The sequence below is a fragment of the Salmo salar genome, chromosome ssa01, assembly GCF_905237065.1.
Source record: "Salmo salar chromosome ssa01, Ssal_v3.1, whole genome shotgun sequence".
NCBI classification, from domain to species: domain Eukaryota; kingdom Metazoa; phylum Chordata; class Actinopteri; order Salmoniformes; family Salmonidae; genus Salmo; species Salmo salar.
This window is the reverse complement of record NC_059442.1, coordinates 66,346,942-66,365,484: the sequence shown is the minus strand read 5'-3', so window position 1 is coordinate 66,365,484 and position 18,543 is coordinate 66,346,942. Positions and strand designations below refer to the sequence as shown.

Sequence of the window (18,543 nt, the reverse complement as noted above, 5' to 3'; positions counted from 1 at the left end):
TTTACACAGAGGAATCAACACTATACACGTCAGCTACTACAGCAACTTAAATTACTGCAAAATTTAGCCTGTTGAGGCTCGGGGGCAGTATTGAGAAATTTTGAAAAAAATATGTGCCCATTTTTAACTGCCTCCTACACCAACTCAGAAGCTAGGATATGCATATTATTAACACATTCGGATAGAAAACACTCTGAATTTTCTAAAACAGTTTGAATGGTGTCTGTAAGTATAACAAAACTCATATTGCAGGCAAAAACCTGTGAAAAATAGATCAAAAAAAAATGAATTTTGTGACTGTACTATTTAGTGTCATTGTTTTATAGATACCATAGTGAGAAAGGATTCATTTCGCAACTCCTACGGCTTCCACTAGATGTCAACGATCTTTATAAAGTTGTTTGAAGCGTCTATGATGAACAGAGACCGGATGACAAGGAAGAGAAGTTGACCTCCCTGGGATGTCGTCACTTCATTATTGGCTGCACCTGCGCAATCATGTGATGCGATACATTTTTCAAAGACGTTTTTCAAGACACAGGAGAGGTCGGGTTGAAACATTACTGATGTTTCACGTTAAAAATGGCTCTAAAGATTGATGCTAAACAACGTTTGACATGTTTGAACAATGTAAATAGATTATTTTTTTACTTTTCGCCGTGACTCCCCCCGCGCTACTTTTTAGTAGCCTACCGAAGCGCTAACAACATGGAACAACTTGGAGTTATTTGGACATCAATTATGAACTTTGTCAAAAGAAACCACATTTGTAGTGGACCTGGGATTTCTAGAAGTGCCAATGGATGAAGATAATCAAAGGTAAGGGAATATTGACAATAGTAATTTTGATATTACATGGTTACAGATGGTGCTAACCTGTATAGCCTAGCCTATTGTTCTTAGCACAGCACCCGGTTTATTGCAAATTGTGATTTCCCAGTAAAGTTATTTTGAAATCTGGCATTACAGTAGCATTTACGAAATGTTAAACTATGAATATTTGAATGACAATAATATAATTTACCAATGTTATCGAATAGTAATTTTGTGATTTGTAACGTTGTTCACCGGAAGCATTTGAGAGAAAAAAAATCTGATTTTCACCGCTCGGTAAAATGCTGTTTTTGGATATAAATATGAACTTGATGGAACAAAAAATGCATGTATTGTGTAACATAATGTCTTAGGAGTGTCATCTGAGGAAGATTGTCAAAGGTTGGTGCATAATTCTAGCTGGTTATCCGCTTATGGTGACGCCTGTCTTTGAATTGACAAAACATTACACACAGCTATTTTCAATGTACTCTCCTAACATAACCTAACTTTATGCTTTCGCCGTAAAGCCTCTTTGAAATCGGACAATGTGGTTGGATTTAGGAGATGTTTATCTTTCAAATTGTGAGAAATAGTTGATTGTTTGAGAAATTGAAATTATTAGATTCTTGCAGTTTTTGAATTTCCCGCCGTGGTCTCTTGACAATGAATCCCGATATCGGGATAAGATCCCCAAAGAGCTGCAGTTAGTTTCAGAATGGGTGGCAAGGGATAAGTTAGTCCTAAATATTTCAAATACTAAAAGCAATGTATTTGGGACAAATAATTCACTAAACCCTAAACCAACTAAATCTTGTAAAAAATAATGTGGAAATTGAACAAGTTGAGGTGACTAAACTGTCATGGTCAAAACATATTGATACAACTGTAGCTCAGATGGGGAGAAGTCTGTCCATAATAAAGTGTTGCACTACTTTCCTCACAGCACTATCAACAAGGCAGGTCCTACAGGCTCCAGTTTTGTAGCACTTAGACTACTGTTCAGTCGTGTGGTCAGGTTCCACAAAGAGCGACATAGTAAAATTGCAATTGTCTCAGAACAGGGCAGCATGGCTGACCCTTGGATGTAGACAGAGGGCAAACATTAATAATATGCATGTCAATCTCTCCTGGCTCAAAGTGGAGGAGAGATTGACTTCATCATTACTTGTCTTTGTGAGAGGTATTGAGCTGTTGAAAGCACTGAGCTGTCTGTTCTTAGGGATTGTAACACGTGTCGTACGGAGTAGACCAGGGCGCAGCGGGTTGAGTGCTCATCTTAACTTTTATTGAACACTTAACAAAACAAAACAAGAAAACGAACGAACGAACGCACAGTATTGCAGGCTACACACACAGCTATGCAAAAACATCTTCCCACAAACGACAGGTGAAAAAGGGCTACCTAAGTTTGACTCCCAATCAGCAACAACGATGTACCTGATTGACAGCCATACCCGGCCAACACAAAGAAATATACAACATAGAAAAACCATAGAAATACAAAACATAGAACAATACCCCCAAAAACCCGACAACACAAAATAAACACACCCCTGCCACGCCCTCACCAACCTACAATGACAAATAACCCCTTATACTGGTCAGGACATGACAGGGATAGACCCTTTTTTTTCCCAATTTTCGCCTAAATGACATACCCAAATCTAACTGCCTGTAGCTCAGGCCCTGAAGCAAGGTAGCAGTGTATGTGCAAAGTTTCAGATGGATAACTTGGAGTATGACTGATCCTCAAGACTTTTAGTGTGAAGTCCCCAGGTACATTTGGGCAAATCGTGAAGGAGACGTTCGCATTCATATTCCATTTTTCTGCAAGAATATCGTCAAATCTGTATTCTTGGAGTTTGATTTTGCTTTCCAAGTATTAGTAGCCATATTATAAGTTCAACATTTGCAAAACAACCAGTTTTCATAACTTCATAACTCTGAATATCCTTGTAATTTTTGTCCAAAATGAAAAGGCATGCTGTCGTAGAAGGTTAGAAGCTACATTTTACGACATATATATGGTTTCGGGATAGTCCTGTAAAGCCCAGCTCATTGGCTATCTAGCTTGACCCCGATTGGTGCTTATTTCAGAAAGATACAGTTGTTCAAGTGATGGCCGCCCGCGTCATCGGCGTGACATGAAGGCATCGCTCTCTGACCAAATATGGTGTCCTATAGGATACGGCTAATGAAATGGTGAAGTCTTGTTACATTCTAGGATCTCTGAGGAATAGATACGAATGTGATTTGACTCGTTCAATCAATGTTTAGGGTGAGATTTTCCCAGATTCCTTTCTTAGCAAATTAAAAGAGTGGAAATACAAAAGCGATCGTGCGTGCTATATGGACCTTTTTAGGACATGAAAAAGGATTTTATCTAACAAAACAACACTTCATGTTATCTCTGGGACCCTTTGGATGATAAATCAGAGCAAGATTTCAGAAAGTAAGTACACATTTTACCTTCAGAGGTGAATTCATCAAACCTATCGCGTTGAAGAAACTGTTTTGTTGTTAGGATCTCTCCTCAAACAATAGCATGGTCTTTTTTCACAGTAATAGCTACTGTAAATTGGACAGTGCAGTTATATTAACAAGAATTTAAGCTTTCAGCTGATATAAGACACTTCTATGTACCGACATTTATTGTTACTCTAAAATGTGCAATCTTGATATAATGCACTGCGTGATTTACAACTGTCCCGTTGACGGAACGCCAATCCTTAAGAAGTTTTTAAACAACTAGCACACAGCTCAGATACCCATGCATACCCCACAAGACATGCCACCAGAGGTCTCTTAACCTGTTGGGTCTAGGGGGCAGCATTTGCACGTCTGGATAAAAAAAAATGTACCCGATTTAATCTGGTTACTAATCCTACCCAGTAACTAGAATATGCATATACTTATTATATATGGATAGAAAACACTCTAAAGTTTCCAAAACTGTTTGAATGGTGTCTGTGAGTATAACAGAACTCATTTGGCAGGCAAAACCCTGAGACATTTTCTGACAGGAAGTGGATACCTGATGTGTTGTATTGACTTTAAACCTCTCCCATTGAAAAACACAGGGGTTTAGGAATATTTTGGCACTTCCTATTGCTTCCACTAGATGTCACCAGCCTTTACAAAGTGTTTTGAGTCTTCTGGAGGGAGATCTGACCGAACAAGAGCCATGGAACGGTGATGTCCCATTAGACACCTGGCGCGCTACTTCATGTTGGGTACCCTCGTTCCAATACGTTATAAAAGGCTATGCATTCGTCCACCTTGAATATTATTCATGTTCTGGTTAAAAAGGCCCTAATGATTTATGCTATACAACGTTTGACATGTTTGAACGAACGGAAATATATTTTTTCCCCTCGTTCATGACGAGAAGTCCGGCTGGCTTACATCATGTGCTAACGAGACGGAGATTTTTGGACATAAATGATGAGCTTTTTTGAACAAAACTACATTCGTTATGGACCTGTGATACCTGGAAGTGACATCTGATGAAGAGAATCAAAGGTAATGGATTATTTACATAGTATTTTCGATTTTAGATCTCCCCAACATGACGTCTAGTCTGTATCGCAACGCGTATTTTTCTGGGCACAGTGCTCAGATTATTGCAAAGTGTGATTTCCCAGTAAGGTTATTTTTAAATCTGGCAAGTTGATTGCGTTCAAAAGATGTAAATCTATAATTCTTTAAATGACAATATAATATTTTACCAATGTTTTCTAATTTTAATTATTTAATTTCTGACGCTGACTTGACTGCCGGTTATTGGAGGGAAACGATTTCCTCAACATCAATGCCATAGTAAAACGCTGTTTTTGTATATAAATATGAACTTGATAGAACTAAAAATGCATGCATTGTCTAACATAATGTCCTAGGAGTGTCATCTGATGGAGATTGTAAAAGGTTAGTGTATCATTTTAGCTGGTTTTATGGTTTTGGTGACCCTGTCTTTGACTTGACAAAACATTACACACAACTCTTGTAAATGTACTGTCCTAACATACTCTAAATTTATGCTTTCGCCGTAAAACCTTTTTGAAATCGTAAAACGTGGTTAGATTAAGGAGATGTTTATCTTTCAAATGGTGTAACATAGTTGTATTTTTGAAAAATTTGAATTTTGACATTTATTTGGATTCAAATTTGCCGCTCTTGAAATGCACCTGCTGTTGATGGAGTGCACCACAGGTGGCACGCTAGCGTCCCACCTAGCCCCAAGAGGTTAACAGTCCCCAAGTCCAGAACAGACTATGGGAGTCGTACTGTACTACATAGAGTCATGACTACATGGAACTCTATTCCACATAACTGATTAACAGATAAAGAAACTGTGGAGAGAGAACCTTCCAGAAGGACAACCATCACTGCAGCACTCTACCAATCTGGCCTTTATGGTAGAGTGGCCAGACGCAAGCCACTCCTCTGTAAACAGCACAGGACAGCCCGCTTGGAGTTTGCCAAAAGGCACCTAAAGGACTCTCAGACCATGACAAACAAGATTCTCTGGTCTGATGAAACCAAGATTAAACTCTTTGGCCTGAATGCCAGGCGTCACGTCTGGAGGAAACCTGGCACCATCACTACGGTGAAGCATGGTGGGGGCAGCATCACGCTGTGGAGATGTTTTTCAGTGGCAGGGACTGGGAGACTAGTCAGGATCGAGGGAAAGATGAACGGAGCAAAGTACAGAGAGATCCTTGATGAAAACCTGCTCCAGAGCGCTCAGGACCTCAGAAAGGGGCGAAGATTCACCTTCCAACAGGACAACGACCCTAAGCACACAGCCAAGACAACGCAGGAGTAGCTTCGCGACAAGTCTCTGAATGTCTTTGAGTGGCCCAGCCAGAGCTTGAGTGGCCCTGACAGAGCTTGAGAGAATCTGCGGTGAAGAATGGGAGAAATTCCCCAAATACACATGTGCCAAGCTTGTAGCGTCATACCCAATAAGACTCAAGGCTGTAATAGCTGCCAAATTTGCTTCAACAAAATACTGAGTAAAGGGTCTGAAAACGTATGTAAATGTGATATTTCCGTTTTTTTTGTTTTTAAACATTTGCAGAAATTTTAAAATGAAGAGTTTATGCTTATTATGGGGTATTGTGCGTAAATTGATGGGGGGGGGCTATTTAATCCATTTTAGAATAAGGATGTAACATAACAAAATCTCCAAAAAGTCAAGTCACATCCATACACAAACACACACACACACACACACACACACACACACACACACACACACACCCCTCTTCACCCCTTCTCTGTGCTGTGGGACAATGTGACAGGCAGCAGCCCAGAGGGATTCCTAGGTAGGCTTTCAAATACAAAATGTGCTGTCATAGTGGATGTCTCCTTCCTTTAAAGTATTCGACTTCATCCATCTTCGTGTTCTTGAATAGGAGTGTGAAAAATATTATATATTCAGTATTCACAGCCTTCACAAAGATCTGCTTTGGGGAGGATTGACTTCTAAAAAGATGTAGGAAATAAAATGTTACAGAGAGTAGGTTATAAATAATGTCATTATTTCAGATATAATATTAAATGAAAAATTTTGCCTCCAATATCTAGCAGTCTTCTCTTTTCCACCACAAAGCCCAGGCCAAGGTGATTCCCTCTCTCCCCTTATACCCCATATACTGTACCCCTTCTACATTTCTCCTTCCTCTCCCATTGACTGAATGTAGATCACTCTTGCCTGACTGTTGTGCAGTCCATCTATCTGTTAATACTCTGTTGTTCCAGAGACTTAGCAGAGCAGTCAGACAGAAGAGTTATATAGCTATCTACATGTTTACCACTTCCAGAGGAATGTCTTGGTACAGTAGACTCTGTGAGGGGCTATTGGCAGTAGACCAGAGAGTTTTATTCTCTGGAAATGGGGAAGAGACAGCATAAAAACACTGAACCATTGCACAAGAGCAAAACCATAAGTAAAAACTAGGCGCAGTGGTAATAAGGCATGAAGTGCTTTGGAATAACAGCATTCATCATCCTCCATTGAGAATAAGTGCATCCAGGTAGTGTACTTAGTTGTAGGCCTGGCCCACAGCCAGTCTGACTAGATGTTGGCAGGGAAATCAAAATGTGTTCTTAGAAGAACACAGAGATCTGTAAGTCTGATTAATTTACCTCATTGGGTCAGATTTGGTTACCTTTTCCCACCATTATTTTAGTTACAGAAAAAGAGTGATTCTCTACTGAAATATGGGTTTCACTGTCATGTCTGATAATTGAAGGAAGATAGAACAACAATAATCTTCAATATTTGAACTCCTGACATGTGCAGTATGATTGTTGTGTCTGTAAATTAATTAAGGATTGGTGTAACGGCTGTCCAAAGGAGCAGACCAAGGTGCAGCGTGGTAAATGTTCATCTTGAATTTCTTTTAAATCAGAACACTTAAACAAAATAATAAACAATGATAAACGACAATCACGTCTTGCAGGCTATACCGACCAGTACAAAAATAAGATCCCACAACTCAAGGAGGGAAAAAGGGCTGCCTAAGTATGGTTTCCAATCAGAGACAATGATAGGCAGCTGCCTCTGATTGGAAACCATACCTGGCCAAAACATAGAAATATAAACCATAGAATGCCCACCCCACCCCCTGACCTAACAAAATAGAGAAATAAACCGTCTCTATCAGGTCAGGGCGTGACAATTGGACATTTCTTTTCAATTTTCGCCTAAAATGACATACCCAAATCTAACTGAAGCAAGGAAATGCATATTCTTGATACCATTTGAAAGGAAACACTTTGAAGTTTGTGAAAATGTGAAATCAATGTAGGAGAATTTAACACATTAGATCCAGTAAAAGATTAAAAAATATATAAATGTTTTCTATATTTTTTTGGTTCCATGATCTTTGAAATACAAGAGAAAGACATCAGGGGTTCAAACTGTAGAACCCAGTTCCTACATTTCAATATAAAAATTTATTTTATCAAACAAAACTATGCTACATTTTATCTCTGAGATAATTTTATCCCTCATGATGACAAATCAGAGCAATGTACTTACTGAATGTAAGTGCATTATTTACCTTCAGAGGTGAATGTATCAAACCAGTTGCTGCGATAAAACGTTTTTGTTGTTGTGCACTCTCCTCAAACAATAGTATGCTATTTTCTCACTGTAATAGCTACTGCTTTCTGCCCATATAAGACATGTCTATGTCCTGGAAAGTTTGCTGTTACTTACAATGTCATTCTAGTCACATTAGCGCACATTAGCAACAACCATCCAGGTATAGGGACACCGATCCCGTAGATCCTTAAGAGGTTTTAATGAACTCACAACCCCATTGATATGGCTTGAATATTTATTCAACTAAAGACTTACCGGCAGCAACTATAACATAACATATGACACGACAAAGAACTTGGGGGCTTGAAGGTGACTAAAGGGCCATGTTGTTTTCCATTTCCCATAACTTGAGCGATAAGGAGAATTAGCCTAGTGTAAATAGAGTAATTCCCAACGGACACTATTTTCATCTATGAGGTCTTGACTAGTTCAGGACCAGTCATTGCAGTCCAGTACTGAGACATCTGGCACCCAGCTGTGGTTTTGAGCTGAGCTCTATGTTTCTGTTGAAGTGTGGGACCGTGACACATCATAACAAGCAGAGAAATGTTGAAAGGTTCCTACTACTGTTTAACATGTGCATTTCCAGTGAGGGGGGAAGAGGACAGGGGGAAGAAAACAGGGGAAAGAGGACAGATGGGGACAGGGGGTATCCCAAAGCAGTGAAAGTACAACTGAATGTGGAAAGCATAAGAAGGCAACAGACAATCCATTGGGGCAATTCCAAGGTAACGGAATTATGCTTTGAGATCTTTTTTGTTTTTACTCTAAAATTGCAATAGAGTACAGTCGAGTACAGTACAGTTGTCACGCCTACTCCTGCTCCCTCCCTCCGGCGCTAGATGTCGCCGGTCTACTAACCACCGGTCCTAGAACACTGATTACTCTCCCTTCATATAGCCCTCACAAACCTCAGTCATCAGGCAGTATTGGTTCTATTTTCATGACCAGATACTTCTCTTGTTTTGTAATGCTCTATGTTCATTATTATTAAACTCACCATCTGCACCTGCTTCCTGACTCCATGCGTTGTCTTTACAGAATACTAGCTCAGAAATTACAGAAGCAGCAGATGACTACAACCTCTTCTAGACGGTTGAGGAACAGGGTCATCTACTCCACCAACACCATGACTAGCTGGCTCAACTGGGTACGACCATGAAAGAGGTCCTCTTTGTTCTCCACCGCCTCGACACCACCAGCAAGGTGTTTCATACCTCTGACGGAGGGCCTCCTACCAAAGGTCGTCACAGTGAGCCAGTCCCCCAGCCTACTCAGTCATCCACCCAGGTCAGCGATGCCCGACTTTCCCTTCTGGAGAAGTATGACGGTACTCCATTGAAATGCCGTGGCTTCCTACTCCAGTGCTCCCTCTAATTAGCCTATCAGACGGGAGCCCCCACCACGAGAGGTCCAAGATTGCCACCGTCATTTCCCTGCTGACTGGATGGGCGTTGGAGTGGGCTAAGGCTGTCTGGGAGAGAGGAGAGGATGAGTTGGGTTCCTATGAGAGGTTCATGGCTCTGTTCAGGGTGGTCTTTGACCTTTGTTCAGAGGGCCAGCGAATGGAATGAGCCGGTGCTCTGCACTCTATTCCACAGTAGACTGTGCAAGGAGGTCCAGACGGAGTTGGCATATTGAGATGTCAACCTATTGTTGGATGCTCTCATCTCGATGGCCATCCGTCTGGATAACATTCTTCAGGAGCGCCAGTGGCCACCTAGCCACTCGCCTCCCTCCTTTGGCTATCCTGAGGCAGAGCCTGAACCATGGAGGTGGGGGCCACACACCTCTCCGGGGTGCAGACAGCTGAGATCCGACACAATTATTCACATCACAGCACCACTCACCCTCAGCGTGGGGCCCAAGGACCAGGAAAGCCTTTCCTTCTTAATTATCACCGCACCCGTACACAAAGTCATCCTCAGCCTCCCGTGGCTCCAACTTCATAACCCCACTATCACCTGGTCAAAGATGAGAATCACCGCCTGGGGACGGAAGACCTGCTTCCTGCACCCTGTGCTTCCACGTCGGTGGAGGGTCCTGTGAGTGTCCTCCAACCCATCAAGCGGTCCTCCCGTATCGTTGGCCCCGTGTTATGAGACGTAGATGTGGACATCCGCCAGGCTCTGGAGAGGGAACCCGCTCCTGCCACCTGCCCTCCAGAGCGCATCTACCCACCCACGGAGGTGAGAGATCGGCTGTTGATCTGGGCACACATTTCCCTCTCCATTGGACATCCAGGTATCACCCGCACCCTCCAATCACTCTCCGATAAATACTGGTGGCCCACCTTGGTGCATGATGTCGCCCACTATGTCAACTCATGTTCGGTATGTACTCAATCCAAATCTCCCCGGCACGCTCCAGCAGTTAAACTTCTTCCCCTTTTCGTGCCTCAGCGGCCTTGGTCACATCTGTCCATAGACTTTGTAATGGATCTCCCCCTTTCTGATGGTTTTACCACTATTCTGGTTGTTGACAGATTCTCAAAATATGTCCGCTTTATCCCTCTTTCTGTTCTAACTTCCGCTCTCCAGGTTGCTGAGGCACTATTCCAGCAGGAAACACTGTCACCACCAATAAATCTACGATAATCAATAATTTCAATAACCATTATTCCATGGCTGGCCATGCTTTCCACCTGGCTACCCTGGCCAACAGTTCTGCACTCCCCGCAGAAACCCCCCCCTTCTCCTACACCCAAAACCAGACAGCAGATGTTCTGAAAGATCTGCAAAATCTTGATCCCTACAAATCAGCTGGGCTAGACAATCTGGACCCTCTCTTTCTAAAATTATCCTCCGAAATTGTTGCAACCCCTATTACTAGCCTGTACAACCTCTCTTTCATATCATCTGAGATCCCCAAAGATTGGAAAGCTGCCGCGGTCATCCCCCTCTTCAAAGGGGAGACACTCTAGACCCAAACTGTTATAGACCTATTTCCATCCTGCCCTGCCATTCTAAAATCTTCGAAAGCCAAATTAACAAACAGATCACCGACCATTTCGAATCCCACCGTCCCTTCTCCACTATGCAATCTGGTTTCCGAACTGGTCATGGGTGCACCTCAGTCACGCTCAAGGTCCTAAACAATATCATAACCGCCATTGATAAAAGATAGTACAGTGCAGCCATCTTCATCGACCTGGCCAAGGCTTTCGACTCTGTCAATCACCGCATTCTTATCGGCAGACTCAATAGCCCCGGTTTCTCAAATGACTGCCTCGCCTGGTTCACCAACTACTTCTCAAACAGAGTTCAGTGTGTCAAATTGGAGGGCCTGTTGTCCGGACCTCTGGCAGTCTCTATGAGGTACCACAGGGTTCAATTCTCGGGCTGACTCTCTTCTCTGTATATATCAATGATGTCACTCTTGCTGCTGGTGATTCTCTGATCCAACTCTTCTACCCAGACGACACCATTCTCTATACATCTGGCCCTTCTTTGGACACTGTGTTAACAAACCTCCACACGAGCTTCAATGCCATACAACACTCCACTCCTAACCCTAACCCATCTGTAAATGGCACACCCAACTACCTCATCCCCATATTGTTTTATTTTTTTATTTTGCTATTTTGCACCCCAGTATCTCTACTTGCACATCATCTTCTGCACATCTATAACTCCAGTGTTAATGCTAAATTGTCTTTAATGTGCCTCTATGTCCTATTTATTGTCTTACCTCCCTAATCTTACTACATTTGCACACACTAAACATAAACCTTTTCTATTGTGTTATTGACTGTACGTTTGTTTATCCCATGTGTAACTCTTTGTAGTTGTGTTGCTTTGCTTTATCTTGGCCAGGTCACAGTTGTAAATGAGAACTTGTTCTCAACTGACCTACCTGGTTAAATAAAGGTGAAATAAAATGAAAATAAAATCAGTAGCATACAGTACAATATATTGTAATCTACTCTACAATACTCTACTTCTCTTTGTTGTATTGTACTATATACTGTGCTATCCAAACTTGTGAAACATACGTTTGTGATAGATCCGGTCCAAATGTTCAACGTCTGTGGATGTCCGGTGTCGATTGGTTCTCAGTGGGTGAGAATGCTGGTTACAGTAAATGGAAAAAGAGGAGGCTCATGGGTAGGTGTCAGTAAGAGCTGGGCGAGGTGACATTTATTGGAGAGGCAGAGAGAGAGGGAGGGGTTGTCCAGACTGTTCTAACACTCTAGGTTTGACCACCAGGCAACAAAAAGACAAAGAAAACAGTTATGAGCTGAACATAAGTATGCCAGTGGAAGAGCGGACTGTAGCAGGTGACCCACAGTTGTGTGTATTCATGGATGACAAGGGAAGCCAGGCATCCCAAAATATTTGACCAATATCTTTTATTTTATAATAATTGCTCTTTCGTCTGTGTTTTCATAATTTTCCGTCAATTCACAAGTGGCTAAATCTCACTGTAGAAATCATCCGAGTGAGGGAAAGAGCACCCCTATGTCTCAGAATGTGTAGCTCATGTATCTGATGCTGTCTGGAACAAAAGAGTATGACATTTTGCCGCAGTAGCGTTTGATGCATGCAATCAAGCATTTGGCCTCCCGTGCAAAACAATTCTAAAGGCACTCGTACATCTGAGCTATCTCTGCCGCAGTTGCATGGCAACAATTGAATAAGATGAGAAAAAAGAAGAAACTGCACACTGCTCTTGCTAATATCACTGCTCTTTATTAAGCTTTATGTATCGGCCTCAAGGCCTTCGTCAGAGCTTTTGTGAGTGTTTATAATTTGCACCCTTATGTACAGTAGACATTGCTCCACCCACATCCGTTCAATGCATTGAATGAGGTTGGAGTCGAGGGAACATAAGCATGTGTTACTTAATATAACAATGTGCATTTCATAAGTAGTCTAATAAAATGTGTACATAAAATGTATTAAACACGTCTGCAAAACCACAATGAGGACATCGACCTACCAAGTAAGCTTTCATAAGTCATTGGATACAGTGCAATACAACTTTGATAAAAAATTTACAAAATAATTGAGCTGAGCTCAACTGTGTGTTGTCCTGGCGCATGAAAATGCTCCCCCAAGGGAGGCCAGTTTGGATTTGGCTTCACACCAATTAAATCTCATCCTGAGCAAAACTTCATAATTGTCAGAAAAACTTGTCTGTTTCTGGTCCTGCAGTAGCTACCTTGCTAAATCGTCCCTTTCCTAAGCCATAGATGCAGATTTTCTTTTACTTATTTCTCTTTACAGGCTTATGATTATGACGGCGATTCTGATCTAACCATACATTTATATATTGTGCCACTGGCCTGAGACAATTGAAGTTCAATATGTAGCTTAGATGTAGCCTAGTAGGCTCACGTTAACTAGCTAGCTAACTTAACTGGTCATTGTTGCCCATGCGAGTAAGTTAGGCTTGCAAGCATTTTAGCTAGGCAGCCTATGAAAACAAAAAGTAAAAGTGTATAGAACCATAGACCGTTATGCCAACATGAAAGAGAGGAGGAAGGCATTGACATTAAACTAGTCCCACTTTTTTTTTTTTTTACTTTTGCACTTGCGCACACACACACATACACACACACTCACAGACCGACAGAAATCAGTACCATGGACAGCCACATTAGCAACATTAATTGGACTAAATTGTTTTAGGTATCTTTACGTTTGTTTTCAGTGTATTAAACTAAGCATATTTGTTGTTAAAATGTTAAAGTTGAAATGGTGCTGGAATATCAGAGGCAGTGCTCCTGGTGTCTTTTTGCTGACTTGGGGTAACTGTGGTTCTAAATCAGTAGATGTTCAGTAAACTGCAAAAAACATTAACTTGCTTGACCATGCTGCAGGTCATATAACTGTTTGTTACATGCAACATTTGCTTTGTGGACTTCACCGGACAGATGTTGCTCTCCGGTTTTGTGATGAAACAAACGTATGTGTAGTTGAATTTATTCCTCCACTGTGGGGCTGTGGACTTTTTGTTGTCACGGCCTTATTGTATATCACGATGGCAAATGAACGAATGGGCTATATAGCAAACAATGCAAATATCAAAACATAGTTTGTAATATGGCTTTTTTACTGGCTTGGCTTGGTTTCCACAGTGATTTTACTACTGGTGACCCAACTGTGGTTTGTGACTATTATGATTTCCCATTGTAGTAATTCAGTTGCAGTAATTTTGTTTCAGAGTTTTTGGTTATCATGAGTTTTAATCACTTAATATTTAATAAACAACATTTATATCAGTAAAATCACTATAATTAATTGGTAGGTCTACCATATGTGTTACTTCTGTGAACTATTATTATCCTTCCTCATGAGGGAGAGAAATGAGAAAATAACTTTAAAATATGTGGGTTTTTGGTAACGGAATTACAATGCACATGGCAATATTTCTTACATTTACAGAAGGTAAACAATTTCTCCAAAATTAAATATGTGTTGATATTAGTTGCCAGGGGTCTTTAAGTCAATAATATTGTATTTTGATGTATTTCTGATACCTTTTAAGACTTTTCCTGGTAGATGTTTTTTAAGACCCTGTCACGCCCTGACCATAGAGAGCCTTTTATTCTCTATGTTGGTTAGGTCAGGGTGTGACTAGGGTGGGTTATCTAGGTTGTTTTATGTCTATGTTGGCCTGGTATGGTTCCCAATCAGAGGCAGCTGTTTATCGTTGTCTCTGATTGGGGATCATATTTAGGCAGCCATTTCCCCACTGGTTTTTGTGGGATCTTGTTTTGAGTTAGTGCATGTAGCACCTCTGTCATCATGGTTCGTTGTTTGTCTCCTTTTGTTACATTTACATTTTTACATTTTAGTCATTTAGCAGACGCTCTTATCCAGAGCGACTTACAAATTGGTGCATTCACCTATAATATCCAGTGGAACAACCACTTTACAATAGTGCATCTAAATCTTTTGTTGTTGGTAAGTTTCAGTAATAAATTATGTGGAACTCCGAACACACTGCACCTTGGTCCGTCTCTCCACACAACCGTGACAGACCCCTTTTCCATCTGTTTGACCAGAAATCAAAGCCATTATTGAAGCCTCATTTGTAAGATAGAGAATAGTTGAAAGATGTATCTAAAACTATTAGCTTTCATTTGACATCCAATATGATATGCTCCTATGAACTTCACATGTTGATTTTGTTTTTGTGTTTTGCACTCTAAAAGAAAATTGTAGAATCATCCACACAACTGGACGGTTTTAATGTTTTGGGAACATATCTTATGTGAAGTCCCCACAATGTTCTCACCAGACATTTCCCACAACCTAATGAAACATTCTGGGAACCTTTTAAAGAACAGATTAAATGTGTTCTAGAAACGTTCTTGCAACATCAGGTGAATGTTTTATACAAACATTGTATAATCATCAGCACGTCTGGACAGTTTTTGTGTTATGAGAACATTTTCCGTAACCTAACGAATGTTTTGGGAACTTTCACAGAACCAATTTTGGTTTACTGGGAAAACATTACTGTACATTGTGTTATTACATTACCTAGAAGCCTAATGATAACATTTTTGGGAATGTTCTGTGGTGGTTGTTACAGATGTTGTGTACAACATTTTAGTGAATGTTAGGAGAACATTCCAAGGATGTTTCATTCAAAACATTTTTTGAAGAAAAATTATATTTAGGACGTTATCATCCTAATGTTTGATAAAGCCCTAACTAGAACTTAATGGGAATCTTAGCTAATGTTATGGGAACGTTCCCAGTTTGCTGGGTACACTCTTAGAATTTTCTTTTAAAGGGTTCTTTGGCTGTCCCCATAGGAGAACCCTTTCAAGAACCCTTTTTGGTTCTAGGTAATGTAGAACCCTTTTGGTTCCAGATAGAAGCTTTAAGGGTTCCATGTAGGAAAGAGTTCTGCCTGGAACCAAAAAGGGTTATACCGGGAACCAAAAAAGTTGCTCTTATGGGGACAGCCGAAGAACCTTTTTGGAACCCTTTTTTTCTAAGAGTGAATCAATCCCAGGATGTAGCTACAGTACATGGAGGATTGAAAAGAGCAGAAGCTTTCCAAGGAGGTCTACTGTACGTATTACTGTACTCGACGAAGGTGGCACTGTGTAGATGCAAAGTCTCACACCAAAGATATAAAGTAACAGTGATGTTGAAGCTTCTATCAGATAGTCTATCATTCCACCTGGCACCTCCTCCTCCCTGGACTGGTGTCAGCGGTGTGGTTGGCTGGTCTCACTGTGAAACTGCTTAGAGACACACACCGTCATCACCACTGCTATGGTTCTGAGTGTGGTCCTCCAAGGCAAACTGGCGGGCGCACACAAACAAAAGCTATTCCTAAAATGACTGGAAGTATTTTCCCCCAATTTGCCCTGGATGGCAGGGTAAGCTTCACCATAGCAATCTTTCTTTGCATGCTTTAAACAAGTGCCAAGAGAAGCATAGCCTTGGCATCTCAAAAGCTCCAGACCTTTGCTCAACCTATGGATGACCACGAAACCTCTAGTATAGTGAGTCATCCTCCAGGGTATGACGCATACTGGGAAAAACAGGGTCTGGGGAGACAGAGTTAAGGTGAGGTCCACCAACTTCCCCACCCCCCTCTCGGCAGGTAGTCTAGCAGTTAGAGCATTGGGGCTGGTTCGAATACCCGAGTTGACAAGGTGGAAAACTCTGTGGATGCGCACTTGAGCAAGACACAACTTTTTGTATTCTTTGCTCAAAGGTACATTAAGTGTATGTCAACATGAGTCAACAGAGACAGGTTTATCCAAAGGTCATCTGTCTATCTGCCATGGCCTCATGTCAGAGCCCTGAGCAATAGTCTACCACAGCTCCCGAACAAGAGGGGGAGAAGAAGTGGACAAAATGTCAGAAGGACATTTTGCGCTGACATCTGGCAGATCGTACCCCTGCTTCAGACATCAAACACCTCTGGATACTGGTGGGTGATTACTGTAATACGATATGGTATTGCCATCCTGCCTAGCAGCCTGACAGAGTGTGTGTGTGTGTGTGTGTGTGTGTGTGTGTGTGTGTGTGTGTGTGTGTGTGTGTGTGTGTGTGTGTGTGTGTGTGTGTGTGTGTGTGTGTGTGTGTGTGTGTGTGTGCGTGCGTGCGTGCGTGCGTGCGTTTACCCTAAGCCTGTGCAGTCCGACATAAAGTAAACAATTATTGTGAGAAAGAAGATTTGCTGAGGACAATAAGGACATTCTGAACTGTTTCTTAGTTAACTTGTTAATTTCGCCTCATGAAATAGCCTTTTGTAGTTTGGTGTCTGGTGGACTAGGAGTGGATTAAATCCCAAGGAATGGCACTGAGAGATATTCTGCAGCTGTTCACTGAGGAAAAATAAGTCTGCCTCAGGAGAAGAGCTTAGAAACAACTCTGACACAGCTCCTATTTGACCAGGCACCACTGTAATATATCATGGTTGTGGAGGTAAAAGTGCAATTTGGCATTTAACTTGGGCTTGATAGTGTAAAGTGAGAATATGTTAGTGGATGTAATATTCATTGAATCTGTATACTTTTAGTTCAACCCAAGAGCAGCGATTTGTCTTTAGATGTCTTCTAATGCAATCTCTTGTTGGAGTACATACACAAATCCTTAAACTAACTAGCTCCTCTTCATGTGCTGAAACTCTAGTTCAATTCCAAGAAAATTACTTTCAAATGTTAATAGCTCACCAAATTGGTCACTGTCACTAAATGATCAATACTGGCAGGGGCATTGAAATCAATTAAATCAATTCAGTATAAGCAAATTCATAAAAAACGTAATTTCTGCTAAATCTTTGGTTCTCAGAAGCAAGTGCAGGTTCCATTATATTTTTTATAAAATACATCACAAGTTGGAGTGAAAGCTATAGTACAACTTCTGAATAGGGTTCATATTTCTAGGTGGAATAGAAGTAGCCTACGAGATAATGCTGTCATGATTATGCCACAGTAAGACAACAAACATAGTTTGGTTTACATATCTGGGTAAAAACTGTTAAATGTACCCATGAATTGATTTACATCCACTAACATATTCTCACAGAGCAATAAATTATATTGATGTTACTCACATTCACGATCCGATGAATCAATCAATGCGACTCCTTTGCGCGCTCTTCATGACCATTCCATATCCATTCTGGTAATAAAACATTTACTAAGTTTTATCTCAATGAGGTAAGGTAGACAAGTTTACACAGGAACATTATAATGAATTCACAACTGCGTTGTTTTGGATAGCTCTCAACCATTATAGTCTACCACTGGATTGATCGCAAACGTTCAGAGACTATCCATCTCGTCTCTCGCGCTGCAACCGAGTCAGGGAGACTGAAGAGAGGGAGGGACCAAGGGAAGAAATAAAGTATACTGGACAGCCACAATAATCAGAGCAATACAATGAACATCCCCACTGGGCACAGACATCAGTTCAACATTTACATTTGGTTAAATTGTCAACTAACATGAATTCAAGGTGAAATAAAAAAAGATGGTTACAAGTTGAGTGGAAAAACCCTGAAATGCCCTTACATTAGTTACTTTTTGTTAACCCAATCAGTTTTCCACAATGATTCAACATCATCACATAGATAGATTTTTTGGGGTTGAAATGATGTGGAAACAATGTTGATTTAACCAGTTTTTGCCT

At 41.0% G+C, this 18,543-nt stretch overlaps 1 protein-coding gene across 3 annotated transcripts in view; it reads right to left on the bottom strand.

Annotated features, from left to right (window-relative positions):
- LOC106607484 (carbohydrate sulfotransferase 15) overlaps positions 1-18,213 on the bottom strand; it is a 51,709-nt gene extending 33,496 nt beyond the window's left edge. For 2 of the 3 annotated variants that reach the window (XM_014204482.2, XM_014204488.2), the window contains exon 1: positions 17,966-18,207. The gene's annotated coding sequence lies outside the window, so the exon portion shown is untranslated. Of the gene's footprint in view, positions 1-17,965 lie in introns of all 3 variants that reach the window. The other variant, XM_014204496.2, reaches the window with a different exon arrangement.
- Between the last annotated feature and the right edge of the window lie 330 nt (positions 18,214-18,543).